The following is a 15,837-nucleotide window of genomic DNA, read 5'->3' as shown; positions in this document are numbered from 1 at the left end:
GTCATCTGCAAACAGGGACAATTTGACTTCCTCTTTTCCTAACTGAATACCCTTTATTTCTTTCTCTTGCCTGATTGCCCTGGCCGGAACTTCCAACACTATGTTGAATAGGAGTGGTGAGAGAGGGCACCCCTGTCTTGTGCCAGTTTTCAAAGGGAATGCTTCCAGTTTTTGCCCATTCAATATGATATTGGCTGTGGGTTTGTCATAAATAGCTTATTATTTTGAGATACGTCCCATCAATACCTAGTTTATTGAGAGTTTTTAGCATGAAGGGCTGTTGAATTTTGCCAAGATGCTAATTTCAATGTTACATTATTTAGACTTCATTAGCCTCAAAACCATTCAAGGCAGCTGGCAGAGTAGAATAAGCTTGTCGTTGATTAGTTTCCTATGGCTGCTGTAACAAATTATCTCAAATTAGGTGGCTTATAACAACAGAAATTTATTCTTTCACACTTCCGGAGGCCAAAAGTCTGATATGAGTGCAGTAATGTGCTACATGTTGACATTTTAGTAAACCACAGACCACATATCCTACCGTGGTCTTATAAGATTATAAAGGAGTTGGCTAGGCACAGTGGCTCACGCCTGTAATCCCAACACTTTGGGAGGCCAAGGCAGGCAGATCACCTGAGGTTGAGGGTTTGAGACCAGCCTGACCAACATGGTGAAACCCCCGTCTCTGCTAAAAATACAAAATTAGTCGTGCATGGTGGCACACACCTGTAATCTCAGCTACTTGGGAGGCTGAGGCAGGAGAATCACTTGAACCCGGGAGGCAGAGTTTGCAGTGAGCCGAGATCCTACCATCACACTCCAGCCTGGGCAACAAGAGCAAAACTCTGTCTCAAAACAAAACAAAACAAACCACCTGCTAAATTCTAATATAAATTGGGGAATTTGTATCTTTTTCTCAGCCTAGCAACATTTAAAATGGAATGGGAACCATTTGAGAAACACATACCATCCAAATCTTGACATTATTTCAGAACACCATCTTGCCTCTTCCTCACCTCAACAACCAAACAATCAGCAACAGTGGAATATATATGTGTGTGTGTGTATGTGCGTGTGTATGTGTGTGTATATATATATATGTATATATGCATATATACATATGACAAAAATTATTTCTCTAAACTATTTGATAATGATTTTCAGACATTATATCTTTTTATTCTTAAATACTTCAATGTGTATTTCTTAAGAACAAGGTCAATTCCTTAATACAGCACAATTATCAAGTTCAGTAAATTTAACCTTGATAAATGTGAATATAGTCTAACATAAAGTCTATTAAAAATTGTCTATTTGTACCAATAAAAACTTTTATAGAAATTTCTCTCCCAAGCTAGGATCCATTTCAGAATCACATATGAATCTAGTTGTCTTGAGTCTTTAGTGCCCTTTAATTTGGAACAGTTTCTTAATCTTCTTGTCTTTCACAACACCGACATGTTTTTGAAGAGTTTTTCCAGTGGTTTTGTGCAACGTTTCTTAATCTGTATTAGCCATGATAAGATTACATCGGGTTATGGAAATTGGGAGAAATGTCACAGAAATCACGTTGTTACCCTCTCTCACACCAAGAGTCATGAGCTGACTGAAGTTAGCTTGATCACTTGATTTTAAGTTTGTAATTACTGCTTCTTCCCTGAAAAAATATCATTTTCCTCATTGTAATTAATAAGTAATCTACAGGGAAATACTCTGAGACTACGCAAATATCCTGATCCTCATCAAAATTTTACCTATACTTTAACATTGATTTACAAATTTTGCCTGCATCTATCATCATTCTGATGGTGTTGTTTAAATGGGGATTTTTAAATTTTATCCTCACGTTGTTTGTTTGTTTGTTTGTTTGAGATGGAGTTTCGCTCTGTTGCCCAGGCTGGGTGCAGTGGCGCAATCTCGGCTCACTGCAAGCTCCACCTCTCGGGTTCGCCATTCTCCTGCCTCAGCCTCCCGAGTAGCTGGGACTACAGGCACCCGCTACCATGCCCGGCTAATTTTTTGTATTTTTAGTGGAGACGGGGTTTCACCGTGTTAGGCAGGATGATGTCGATCTCCTGACCTCGTGATCTGCCCGCCTCGGCCTCCCAAAGTGCTGGGATTAAAGGTGTGAGCTACCGCGCCCGGCCCTCACTTTCACATTTATCGTTTGGCAAACCACTGTAAGGAAAATCGTCCCGTCTTCCATATTTATTTGTTTAAGTTCCCAAGATTGATAATCAGTTATTGTCATCATTGATGCTCAAAGTGTGTCAGATTTGGCCAGTGAGATTCCCTTCAAGCTGGCTTCTGTGTCCTTTTAAATCACCCGCGTCATTTCTGAGCACTTACATTCTGGCACGGCAAGATATCTTAGGTTCATCTTGTAGTTTCCCTGGCACAGTCCTATTAGTTGACACTAATAGCTACTTTCTATTAGTATCTCTGGTTCCTTTAAGTAGAGAATCGTACTTGAATATCAAGATAGAGTTATCTTTGCTCATTGCTTCTGAGGTATCATTTCTTCTAGGCCCAGTTAGCAGATAGATCTGTGGGGAAATTTTACAATTTCATATGTACAATTTCATGCTGATGCCTCTAGTTCCCATCAGTATCAACAGGACTATTCTTTACCTTCCTTCTTCTCCCACAGTGAGAGTCTGGTTCCAACAACAGACACTCGATTTCCCAATCCTAAAATTCACACAAAATATCAGAATTGCTACAGCCCTCACTCTACAAAAAATAATCCTGATACATAGAGTTTAAGATTTGTTCGATGTTCTTTTTGATCTTACAATTAGAACAACAATCTGTGTAAACCGTTTTCTTAGATCAGTTCTTTCCTCTTCAATGTGTTTACGTTATTCTTTTGAAATGCAGTTAATATGTGGAGCAAACAAACGGGAACTTTCTTTCTCATCTTTTGCATTTCAGACAAAAGCTAATAAAATTAGATGTTTCCTCCATCATGCTTAGTCTCAAAGCTGCCAGTAGATTCCGCTTCTAACTTTCCACAGTGGCATGCAGGAAATCGGGAAATCCCTGCAGCTCCCTCAGAAGCTCCAGTATCAGCATTTCCTGAACGGCAAATAAAAATGCGACCTTACGTGCATACCCAAAGAGCTCAACTGGTCTGTCCAGCAACGTAAAGAGCGGTGAGGCGCTCTTGAAGCCGTGACAGCCTGGGCGAAACGAACCAGGTCCCCTTCCTGGTCGAGCCTATCCCCCTAGGGACAAAAAGGAACCTCTCTTCTCTCATATCCAGAGGAAGCGACGGAGAGATGTGGCGATTAGACTCACTCCACCATCCAGTCCATCCAAGTACTAATAATCTTGAGGATGTTTTTCTTGCCCTCTACCCCTCTCCCTTTTGTCCTTTTCTTCCTCCACTTCACGGCACCCCGCCTCTTCCCTCTCCCCGCAAGCTGACGCTCGGCTCCTCCCGTTTACTTTTTGCTTGTTTGTTTTTGTTTTTGTTTTTTGTTTGCTTGTTTGTTTTTGTTGTTTGAGACGGAGTCTCGCTCTGTCGTCCAGGCTGCAGTGCAGTGGCGCGATCTCGGTTCACTGCAACCTCCACCTCCTGGGATCAAGCGATTCTCCTACCTCAGTCTCCCGATTAGCTGAGATTGCAGGAGCCCCGCACCACACCCGGCTAATTTTTGTATTTTTAGTAGGGACGGGGTTTCACCATTTTCACCAGGATAGTCTCCAACTTCTGATCTCAAGTGATCCGTCCGCCTCGGCCTCCCAAAGTGCTGGGATTATAGGCGTGAGCCACTGCGCCCAGCTTTCAGAACGAACTTTTCACAATAGTGCAGCGCACTCCTAGACTCGTTTACGCACATTTTAAACACTGTGTTGTGATTCAGATGTAGATCTTTCCACATCACTTTCTCTTTTTTTTTTTTCTTTTTTTCCTTCTGTATATGCTCAGCTTTAAATATTTTTGACGCATAGGCTGAGGCTGCGCCCAGCTGGGGAGAGACGCGTGGCGGGGATAAACCTAGAGTAGAGGAATGTTGTTTCCTGTCTGAGAAGGCTCAGACCTTACAAGGGGGGAAAAAAGTCTGTAAGAGAATCTAAAACTTTTTTTGAGGAAATAAACGAAAAATATATCCTAATTGACCCTCCCACCAAATTTTGGCTAAAAATAGAAAGCCTCGACTCTCAGAATAGGAGATTGAGTTTGAAAACTGTTAAGACATAGAAAAGGTTTTATTAAAATTCAGTTTGCAAGTCATCGTTGGCCTCAGCAATTTTCTCATTCCAGAGAGGGTTGTTTCTGAAATTCTGTAAACCTCTGAATTTGTTTCTACGTCTAAGCAAAGAAGTCCAATGTTTTTACACTTTTGACTTAACGTAAGAATTTCTTATATTGAGATATATACACTTCTGGGGTTGGCGTGCAAGTGTTGTATAAGGGCGTGATAATTAGGCAGAACTAAAAAAAAAAAAAAAAAAAAAAAAACCTGCCGAAACCCGGGATCGAACCAGGGACCTTTAGATCTTCAGTCTAACGCTCTCCCAACTGAGCTATTTCGGCTACTGTAAGTACTTACTGCTAGCAATTTCTTCAAAATATAAAAATCTTCATTTGTAAAGTGAGTGTATTTCCTAATGCCTAATTCTTTTTTGTTCAATATCAATACAAAAATTAGCCAGGGGTGGTGGCGCGCGCCTGTAATCCCAGCTACTCCGCGCCGCTGTACTCCAGCCTGGACGACAGAGCGAGACTCCCTCTCCCTCAGTTGAAGTCGGAGGATCCATTGAGCCGGGGAGGCAGAGGTTGCCGAGAGCCGAGATTGCACCACTGCACTCCAGCCTAGGCAACAGAACGGGACCCTGTCTCGAAAACAACAACAAAAAAGAGTTGTTACGTACCAATGTGCAGACCACAATTTTAAAAACTCTAAGGAAGAGATAGAATGTACTGGAGGACGTAAGAGATCCTTCTTTTCTTGTCATTTATTTTATTTTATTTTTTAGACAATCCCTCTATCGCCCAGGCTGGAGTGCAGTGGCGTGATCTCGGCTTACTGCAACCGCCACCTCCCCGGTTCAAGCAATTCTCCTGCCTCAGCCTCCCTAGTAGCTGGGATTACCGGCGCGCGCCACCATCCGTGGCTAATTTTTGTATTGATATTGAACAAAACAGAATTAGGAATTAGAAAATACACTCACTCTACAAATGACGGTTTTTATATTTTAAAGAAATAACTAAGGGTGTGCTCAGAGTAGCTGAAATAGCTCAATTGGGAGAGCGTTAGACTGAAGATCTTAAAGTTCCCTGGTTCAACCCCGGGTTTCAGCCAGTATCTTTTGAGTTCTGCCTAGTTATCACTCCCTTATACAGCACTTGTACGCCAATCCCAGAAGCGTACATATCTCCAATTTTTGGGAGTTTTTGAAAGTCTGATAAAGGTAATGTACATGTTTGTATCACTCTCTCCTTTGTATATTCCACTGAAGTCTTCCATGAAGTGCTGTCATTACATAAATTATTTAAAGTTTTTGGACGGAGTCTCACTCTGTCGCCCAGGCTGGAGTGCAACGGCGCGATCTCAGCTCATTGTAACCTCCGCCTCCTGAGTTCAAGCTATTCTTATGTCTCAGCCTCCCTAGTAAGCTGAGATTACAGGACCCCGCAGCCATGCCCGGCTAATTTTTGTATTTTTAGTAGAGACAGGGTTTCTCCATGTTGGTCAGGTTGGTCTCGACTTCCTGACCTCAGGTGATCCACCCGCCTCGGCCTCTCAAAGTGCTCGGATTTCAGGCGTGAGCCATAGGGCCCGTCCTTATTTATAGTCTTAAACTTAGGAAGTTATTAGTTTTAAAACCTAAGAAATTCCAACGTGCTATACGCTGTGGCATTTACAAGTAATTTTTGATTTGATATTATTTATATGTATTGGGCGAGGGATATTTTTAAATCACAAGAAATATGAAAAAAAGAAACATACAGTGAAGTAACTATTATACTGTATAAGCATATATATGGGGGTGTGGTGTATGCAAGAAACATTTTGAAATTAGAAAAACCCGGGTTTGTATCTTGAGTCAGCTCCATCATTAAACTGCTGTTAAGAAGAACTTTTCTTTCTTTCTTTCTTTCTTTCTTTCTTTCTTTCTTTCTTTCTTTCTTTCTTTCTTTCTTTCTTTCAAGCAGGGTCTCACCCTGTCATCCAGGCTGGAGTGCAGTTATACAATCAGAACTCACTACAGCCTCAACCTCCCTGGGCTGAAGTAACTCCACACGTCAGCGCCCTGAGTAGATGGGACTACAGGCGAGCACCACCATGTCTGGCTAAATTTTTTTTTTTTTTTTTTTTTTTGGTTTTTTTTTTTGCAGACAGTGGGTTTCACCATGTTGCCCAGGCTGGTCTTGAAATCCTAGGTTTAAGCAATCCACCTGCCTAGGTAGGCCTCCCAAAGTGCTTGGATTACAGGAGGGAGCCATTGCACCAGGCCCAATTACAAGAACATTCTACATTTTCTTGCTGAGAAGACATTTCTTTAGCCTGGCAACCTTGTCTAGAATTTCCAAATTTTAAGCTGTTTCCATGTTTGTATCCAGGAAAAAAGAAATATATGTATTTCTATATGAATTATTCTATCAAACATTCATGAGGGGTTCTAGAATACTGAAAATGAAAGCAAATGGGCAGCAAAGTCAAGACTCAGGTGCATGTACCCCATTTTCCCTTTTTCACTTCAACTCCCCTCTTGAAATTCTGTGTTGGGATAATAGGTCTTTTTTGGTCACTTTGATTTTTTTTCTTTCAAATTACTGCTTCAGTTTCAGTGTTGTTTTTCTCTAACTTCTGCATACCCTGTGAGGAGACAATAATCTACAGTACTCCACCGTCAAAACTGCAGCAAGTTGCAAAAGGAAAATTAGTACCAAATGAGAAGTAACGTCAGGGTAGGGACATTGACTGTACAGAAACTGGGAATCAGATACTTTATCCTTTCGCTGAGGCTTTCTCAACTCAGAAGCTTGTGTTTTATTCCATTAAGAAATATTTGACTAGACAAACAGTAACATTGAATGTTTTTGTGCCTACCACCGTAAAGATTCCTTTACATTCTATTGAAATGGAAGGCCTAGGGCAATTCCAAGCATGATTTGTCTGCCATTCAATGGCTTAAAAATGATGTTAATAATGATTTTGTAAAATGGGATGTTGTAAAGATCAAAGGAGATCATGCATAGAAATGCATTCTGTCAAGTCCACTCACGACATGAAACTTAATTCCTGGCAGATCATGCTCCATGTTCTCTGCCTCTGGGATTCTCCCAGAACAGCACCTAAATAGATAACATTGTCTCTAGACAATTCTGTCCAATCAAGAGATAATACAAGTCATAAATGACAGCCATTTTGTAGTGTTACCTTTTGCAGTAGTTGCATTAAAAAAATAAACTGTCAATGTTTATATTTTTATGTAATTTCAACTTTTATTTTAGATTGGGGGTACACGTGAAGGTTTGTTACATGGGTATACTACATGATGCTGGGTAAATTGCATGAGGTTTTGAGTGCAATTGATCCCATCACCCAGGTAGTAGGCATAGTACCCAAGAGGTAGCTTTTCAAACCTTTCTGCCCTCTCTCCCACCCCTCCCCATAGTACCCAGTGTTTGTTGTTGCTATCTTTTATGTCCAGTTTCAATAATATATTTAAATCACTGTGTATATCCAAAAACTTATTTTAAGAAGCTATCAATTATAAAATTATCAGTGAGATATTTTATATTTAAAAACTGGTATTGCACATCTTTGAAATCTGGTGTATATATACATATATATATATATATATATATATATATTTTTTTTTTTTTGAGAAGGAGTCTCGCTCTGTCACCCAGGCTGGAGTGCAGTGGTGCAATCTCGGTTCACTGCAACATCCACCTCCCAGGTTCAAGCAGTTCTCCTGCCTCAGCCTCCTGAGTAGCTGGGATTTCAGGTGTGTGTCACCAAGCCAGGCCAACTTTTGTATTTTTAGCAGAGACGGGGTTTCACCATGTTGGTCAGATTGGTCTCGAACTCCTGACCTTGTGATCCACTCACCTCGGCCTCCCAAAGTACTGGGATTACAGATGTAAGCCACTGTGCCTGGCCAAATCTGATATATATTTTACACTTACAACACTCTTAACTTGGACTGGGAAATTTCAAGCATTCAATAGCCAATGTGGCTAATGGTAACCTTATTGGACAGTGCAGGTTTAAACAGATACTTTATATATTTTTAGGTTTTCTGAATTGAGTATGTATCACATGAGGGTGTTCTGTCTTCAGAATTAAATGTTTAATTCCTCAGAGGAATTCTGTGTTAAATAATCTCATCCTACAGTTTTTACAAAAAAATGTGTTTCAATCGTGTTGTTGGTAGATAGTCAGAAGAGAGCTACAGTTATTTGATTATTTAAAATTCTCTCCTTTTCAAGAGGCAAACAAAAAGGCAGACCTTCATATTATGATGAATTCCCAAGAATCCAGTAGACATCCAGGTTTCTCTGGGTGCAACATGACATAATGATGAAGGAGTGTTTCTGCAAACTGTCCTAATATTACTTCTACAGCATCGAAGAGCCAAAATAATATCCCTAGCATTTACATGCGCACACGGTCAGACAAACACACACACGCACACACCAATTTTGTGTGTAACACTTCTCTTGTCTCTTATTCGGTGAAACCTAGCATTCGGTGCTTCCTATTTTTATTCTAGAAATTCCATCAGCCAACCGAAAACACAAGTCTGCCATATAACCTGCTATTTTCTGCCAGTTCTACAAGGGATCAATGTTATTTTATGAATGTTGGCAAAGGCTCACATATGGGTAAATCAGAATGAGAAAGAGTTAACAGCCACTAGAAATTTAGTGTCAGGAAATGGATTTTCTTCTCATCTTCTTATGTAGTTTGAAGAACACAGTCCTAATCATGATAAATAACGATAAATACCAGGGTTCAAGAATTTCGAGGAGCAAACTTTAAAAAAAATTTTTTTACTTTATTATTTTTTATTTTTATTTTATTTTATTTTATTTGAGAGAGTTTCACTCTTGTTGCTCAGGCTGGAGTGCAATGGCATCATCTTGCTCACTGCAACCTCTGCCTCCCAGCTTCAAGCGATTCTCCTGCCTCAGCCTCCCGAGTAGCTGGGATTACAGGTGTGCACCACCACGCCCAGCTAATTTTTGTATTTTTAGTAGAGACAGGGTTTCACCATGCTGGGCAGCCTGGTCTCGAACCCTCGACCTCAGGTGATCCGCCCGCCTTGGCCTCCCAAAGTACTGGGATTACAGGCGTGAGCCACCATACCCAGCTTATTATTATTTAACAAATATCATGAATAGGTTTGTAATTCCCAAATCTAAAAGGACCGTTTTTAGTCTTTATCCACCCTCCATGCAATCAATATGTCTACTACTACTAATGCTCACAAATCCCAGGCCGGAGACAGTCAATTGCCTGAGTTCTCCATGTAACATCCTCACAGTGTGCCCCACAGATGTACTGAATTTAGCATGAGCCAAGCTAACTTATCTTCTCCATCTTCCAATCTTTCTCTCATTCCTTAAAGAGTTGTTAAAAACTCCCCTTTTCTGCACCTCCTTCTGTTTGGCAATAGCCTGTTTGGTTTTCTAAACTAGTTTCCCCTGTACCTCTTAAATCCTGTTTCTACTTATTTTTTATCTCACCCTCATAATTCAACTCTTCTCGTCATTCCCAGAGGTGTTGTTTCACTCACACCTTATAAATTTTTCTTTTCTTTTCTTTTTTGTTTTTGATACAGGGTCTCACTCCATCACCCAGCCTGCAGCACAGTGGCATGATCATAGCTCCCTGAGCCTCCAGCTCCCGAGGTCAAGTGATTCTCCTGCCTCAGCCTCTGGAATAGCTATGAGTACAGGTGCAGGACAACACGCCAGCTAAAGACCCTTAAGATGAAATGCTGAGTGCATTGCTCTCAGGTTTTCTTCTGACTGTGACTTTCCTCAATCAAATCTAACCTTTAATATTCCGGCTGAGTAAACAACAAATATGAAGCATTTTAGGTAAGAAAAAGCTGAATTTCAATAGCTTTGTGTCATCTCTGAAAGATATCGAAAGAATGAAAAAACACAATTTGATTCCTTGCCAAACATAACAGAAGAAGGAGATCCTAACAACTCAACGTTTTAAAGCCACAGTGGAAACTTCTTGTGGCGGTTATCTGACACTTTTCTAATACTTTGCTTTCCATTTCAAGTCTTGTACAGTATACTAAAGAATCTGTATCCCCTCATTAGTACCGAGTATCTTCTACTCAGAGCAGCTGCAGACGCTCCATAATACTAACCACTACTACCAGCATGCTCACGGAGCCAGTCTCAGGAAATGAAAGTTACCTCCTGAAAATTATTATAAAACGGTCTTTCAGGAGGGGGGTGTAGCTCAGTGGTAGAGCACATGCTTTGCATGTATGAGGCCCCGGGTTCGATCCCCGGCACCTCCAAGTGGTGGTTTTGCTCTGGCAGTGCTCAAACGTAATTATCAAGCAACATAGCCTTCTGCCTCCTCACCTTTTTCTATCCTATTTCTGCACGTATAGAGACTAAAAACGTAACCCAATGGATGGCCTTCACTTATCTCCCATCTCTATACTGTAAGCCTCGACGTCACCTAAGGCGATTGCGACGGCAGAAGGAAGAGGAGAAAGAAGAATGCGGTCCCATCAGTGTCTCTTGAAAGCAAACAAAAGCGTGCATATCAACAGGCTTGGGTTTTGTACTATGATTAAAGAGAAGGAAAAACTGAGAAGAAGAAGGGCAGAAACGCGACCCCGGGCATTTCGTTTTGGTCGTTGTTTTTGTTTTCTGAGCCAAATCCAGAGTCAAAGCATCTGTCCGCTGATTTCTCTCCCTGTCGACCCGCCCAGAGGGCACAGCCACAAGTGCGATCCAAAGCTGAGAAAATGTGGCTCTCCGGCCGCTTGAGATGAGAGTGGCAGGACGCTGGACAACCGAACGAAGACTGTTGGGGAATTAGAGGTCTTCAACACGGAAGGAGCGAAATCAATACGGATCAACACATTCCCTACTGATATTCCATACGATTGATTCATTTTCCTGTATTTCCTCAGTCACTCCATTTTCCTCGTTAAAATAAAACATTGAGGTCCGGGCGCGGTGGCTCACCCCTGTAATCCCAGCACTTTGGAAGGCCGAGGTGGGGCGATCACCTGAGGTCGAGAGTTCGAGACCAGCCTGACTAATATGGAGAAACTCTCTCTCTACTAAAAATACAAAGTTAGCCAGGCGTGGTGACGCCCGCCTGTAATCCCAGCTACTCAAGAGGCTGAGTCAAGAGAATCGTTTGAACCCGAGAGGCGGAAGTTGCAGTGAGCCGAGATCTCGTCATTGCACTCCAACCTGGGCAGCAAGAGAGAACCTCCGTATCAAAATAAAATAAAATACAATAAAACAAAACATAGAACATTGCCTGGAAACCTCTGTTAACAGCAAACAGAGGTCCCATGTGAAAAAGTGAGAAAGCTTTTCTGCCACAATGGAAAATAGATGCAAAGTAAAGGTGAGTAAATTACAGCTGTGTTGGCACTTCTTCTGATTAAAAAAAAAAAAAAAAAACTTTTTTCTTTCTCTGTCAATCCTATCACTTCCGCTTTGTATGACGAGGGAACTCCAGGAAATCCTATCTACTGATGACACCTTTTAGGGGTTTCCAATGCTGCATGTTTCAAAACTGCTCTCCTCTGTGTATATGTTTGCTGTTGAATCAAAAGTGGTTGAGAGGCAACAGAGTACGATGTTTGTCATCAGTCCACCAGTCTAACACTCTATCAGCCTAGGCTGTCCTTACTTCTTGATTCTTTTGTTCAGTGAAAATATCCATAACCAGCATACAGGAGGGATATTGTCTAGTGAAACCTGCTGAGCTGAAGACTGGCTCTGTGCCCCAGTGGCCAATCACATGTTTGTTATAAGATACATTTTTTTTTATTATTGTACTTTAAGTTTTAAGGTACATGTGCACAACGTGCAGGTTTGTTACATATGTATCCATGTGCCATGTTGGTGTGCTGCACCCATTAACTCGTCATTTAGCATTAGGTGTATCTCCTAATGCTATCCCTCCCTCCTCCCCCCACCCCACAACAGTCCCCAGAGTGTGATGTTCCCCTTCCTGTGTCCATGAGTTCTCATTGTTCAATTCCCACCTATGAGTGAGAACATGCGGTGTTTGGTTTTTTGTCCTTGCGATAGTTTACTGAGAATGATGATTTCCAGTTTCATCCATGTCCCTACAAAGGACATGAACTCATCATTTTTTATGGCTGCATAGTATTTCATGGTGCATTTTTGAAGGAAGGTAATGCAGACATTTTCTTTTTGTTTCATGCTTTTTTTCCCTTCTATCCACTGGTTCTGTCCAGGCACTTTAAGCAAATAGTGGCATGTTAGTCACAGTGGACACTGCACAGGAGAGTAAGGGGTGAGGATCAGGGTGCTACAAGCGGAATGCCAAATTCCAGGCCCAACCTCAGATCTATTGAATCAGAATTGCTGAGGGAGGGGCCCAGCCGCCTGTGTTTGAGTAAGCCCTCAAGTGACTGATGCTAAAGTTTTTTTTTTTTTTTTTTTGAGATGGAGTCTCGCCCTGTCACCCAGGCTGGAATGCAGTGGTGCAATCTCAGCTCACTGCAATCTCCGCCTCCCGGGTACAAGTGATTCTCCTGCGCCAGCCTCCCAAGTAGCTGGGATTACAGGCACGCGCCACTATGCCCAGCTAATTTTTGTATTTTTAGTAGAGATGGGGTTTCACTATGTTGGTCAGGCTTGTCTCGAACTCTTGACCTCGTGATCCGCCCGCCTCGGCCTCCCAAAGTGCTGGGATTACAGGCATGAGCCACCGCGCCCAGCCGCTGATGCTAACGTTTGAGAAGCTCTGTTCCAGGGGTTTAAGAAGGGGGTCCAGGGCCAGGCGCCTGCTGAGGAGAAAGAGTTGTTCCCGGGGTTCCCTGCCTATTCTCAATAAAAAACTCAAACCACCTAGGAAAGCCAGTGAAGTTTGTATTTGCCTTACATCAGGGGTGGGGGTGGATTTATTATCTCTTTGACACCGTCAATATTTTAGATGATTTTGGTGGTCACACACAAGAGACTCTGATTTTCCTGTAGAAGAACTCACTCGAGTTCTTGTCAGCCAGGAGACTCTTTTGAGCCAATTTTCTTTATTTCTTTCCTTTCTTATCATTCTACCCTCCCTTCTCTTTCTCTCTTTTTCCTTTCTTTCTTTTCTTTTCTTTCTTTCTTTTCTTTTTCTTTCTTTTTTCTATCTTTCTCCTTTTCTTTCCTTTTCTCTCATTTCTTTTTTTGCTTTTCTTTTCTTTTCTTTTTTTTGAGACAGGATCTCACTCTATCGCCCAGGCTGGAGTGCAGTGGCATGATCTTGGCTCACTGCAATCTCTGCCTCCTGGGTTCAAGTGATTCTCCTGACTCAGACTCCTGAGTAGCTGGGATTTCAGGTGCGCATCACCATGCCCAGCTAATTTTAAGTAGAGGTGGGGTTTCACCATGTTGACCAGGCTGGTCTTGAATTCCTGACCTCAGGTGATCTGCCCTCCTCGGCCTTCCAAAGTGCTGGGAATACAGGTATGAGCCACTGCACCTGGCCACCAATTCTGTCATTTCTTTGTCACATAAAAAGAAAAAACATGACCTAATTCATTGCCTTTAGTGCTCTCTTATTTCTATTTCTATTTGGTCAGCCTCTGTACCAGCCAAAGCAACTGACACAGCAGGAGAGGAAAGGAGGAAAAAAGAACCAACTTTACAAGATCTCTGGATCATGTTTCACTGTCAACTGTAAAATTATTAGTCTAGCCCTAGATTGGAAATATTATCTTCCATATTTTTTCTCAAAGTTTTATAGTTTTGCATTTTATATTCATGTCTGCGATCCATTTTAAGTTCACTTTCATGAAGGCATGAGACTTATTTTTCTTTCATGGAATTACTACTTAGGTAACTTTGTCAAAAACCAGTTGAGAATATTTGTGTGGGTTTATTTTTCGATTCTCTATTAACCATGTGCCTATCTCCTTGCCAATACTATACAGTCTTAATTACTGTAGTAATAATACAATAGTACGAGAATACAACAATGTAATGAAATAGTCTTGAAATCAGGTAGACTATTTGTTCCTCCTAGATTTTAAATAATTATTCTAATTCCTTTGACTTTGTGGGAGAAACCTGGTGGTAGGCAGTTGGATCATGGGGGTGGCTTCCCCCATGCTGTTCTGGTGATAGTGAGTGAGTTCTCATGAGATCTGATGGTTTCATAAGTGTTTGGCAAGTTCCTCTTTTGCTCATACTTCTTTCTTCTGCTATCATGGAAAGAAGGTCCTTGCTTCCCATTTCCCTTCTGCCATGATTGTAAGTTTCCTGAAGCCTCCTCAGCTATGTAACTCAATTAAACCTATTTCCTTTATCAATTACCCAGACACAGTGGCTCATGCTGGTAATCCCAGCACTTTGGGAGGCTGAGGCGGGCGGATCATGAGTTCAGGAGTTCCAGACCAGCCTGACCAATACGGTGAAACCCCGTCTCTACTAAAAACACAAAAATTAGCCGGGCGTGGTGGCCTGCGCCTGTAGTCCCAGCCACTCGGGAGACTGAGGCAGAAGAATTGCTTGAACCCAGGAGGCGGAGGTTGAAATGAGCCGAGAGGACGCCACTGCACTCCAGCCTGGGCGACAGAGCAAGACTCCATCTTAAAAAAAAAAAAAAATTACCCAGTCACAGGTAGTGTCTTCATAGCAGTGTGAAAACGGACTAATACACATTCTGTCTTTTACCATGATGTACAGTGTTAGCTGTTCTCTATTCCTATTTTTCTGAGACTTTTTGTCATGAGTAGCTATTGAAGTTTGACAAATGCTTTTTCTACTGTGATATGATCATGGGATTTTATTTTTTAGCCTGTTAATATGGTGGATTGCAGTGACTGTTTCTAAATTTACCTAGTCTTACGTCTCTGGAATAAACCCCACTTGGTCATGGTGTATAATGCTTCTTCTATACTGCTGAATTCTATTTGATAATATTTTGGTAAGTATTTATGCACCAATACTCATTGTTTTGTACTGTATTTACCTGGTTTTGGCATCAGGTAAATAAATGGAAAGTTTTCTGTCCTCTTCTGTTTTTTAAGAATAGATTGTGTAGACCTTGTTTTAATTCTTTAAGCACTTTTTTTTTTTTTTTTTTTTTTTTTTTTTAGATGGAGTCGCGCTCTGCCAGGCTGGAGTGTCACTGCAAGCTCCGCCTCCCGGGTTCACGCCATTCTCTTGCCTCAGCATCCCGAGTAGTTGGGACTACAGGCTCCCTGCCACCACGCCCAGCTAATTTTTTGGATTTTTAGTAGAGATGAGGTTTCACCGTGTTAGCCAGGATGGTCTCGATATTCTGACCTCATGATTTGTCCTCCTCGGCCTCCCAAAGTGCTGGGTTAGAGGCACGAGACACCGCGCCTGGCTTCCTTAAGCACTTCTTAGAATTCTTCAGTGAAATTTTCTTGGGTTCGAAGATTCCTGATTTTTTTTTTTAAAACGAAGTCATGCTCTTGTCCTCCAGGCTGGAGTGCAATGGTGCGATCTCGGCTCACTGCAACCTCTGCCTCCCGGGTTCAAACGATTCTCCTGCCTCAGCCTCCCAAGCAGCTGGGATTACAGGCGCCTGCCACCACATCCGGCTAATTTTTGTATTTTTAGTAGAGACGGGGTTTCAGCATGTTAGCCAGGCTGGTCTCGAACTTCTG

General features: G+C 41.8%; 3 non-coding genes across 3 annotated transcripts; 2 read left to right on the top strand and 1 right to left on the bottom strand.

Moving 5' to 3' along the window:
* Window positions 1-4,470: 4,470 nt before the first annotated feature.
* TRNAF-GAA (transfer RNA phenylalanine (anticodon GAA)) lies at window positions 4,471-4,543 on the bottom strand. Its single transcript has one exon. It is a non-coding gene; the product is annotated as a tRNA-Phe (tRNA).
* Window positions 4,544-5,237: 694 nt separating this feature from the next.
* Window positions 5,238-5,311, top strand: TRNAF-GAA (transfer RNA phenylalanine (anticodon GAA)). The gene has a single exon. It is a non-coding gene; the product is annotated as a tRNA-Phe (tRNA).
* A 5,126-nt stretch (window positions 5,312-10,437) lies between these two features.
* TRNAA-UGC (transfer RNA alanine (anticodon UGC)) lies at window positions 10,438-10,509 on the top strand. The gene has a single exon. It is a non-coding gene; the product is annotated as a tRNA-Ala (tRNA).
* The last annotated feature ends 5,328 nt before the right edge of the window (window positions 10,510-15,837 follow it).

The sequence above is a fragment of the Hylobates moloch genome, unplaced genomic scaffold (assembly GCF_009828535.3).
Source record: "Hylobates moloch isolate HMO894 unplaced genomic scaffold, HMol_V3 SCAFFOLD_20, whole genome shotgun sequence".
Lineage (NCBI taxonomy): Eukaryota > Metazoa > Chordata > Mammalia > Primates > Hylobatidae > Hylobates > Hylobates moloch.
The sequence above is the reverse complement of the archived record's forward strand: the minus strand, read 5'-3'. Positions and strand labels throughout refer to the sequence as shown.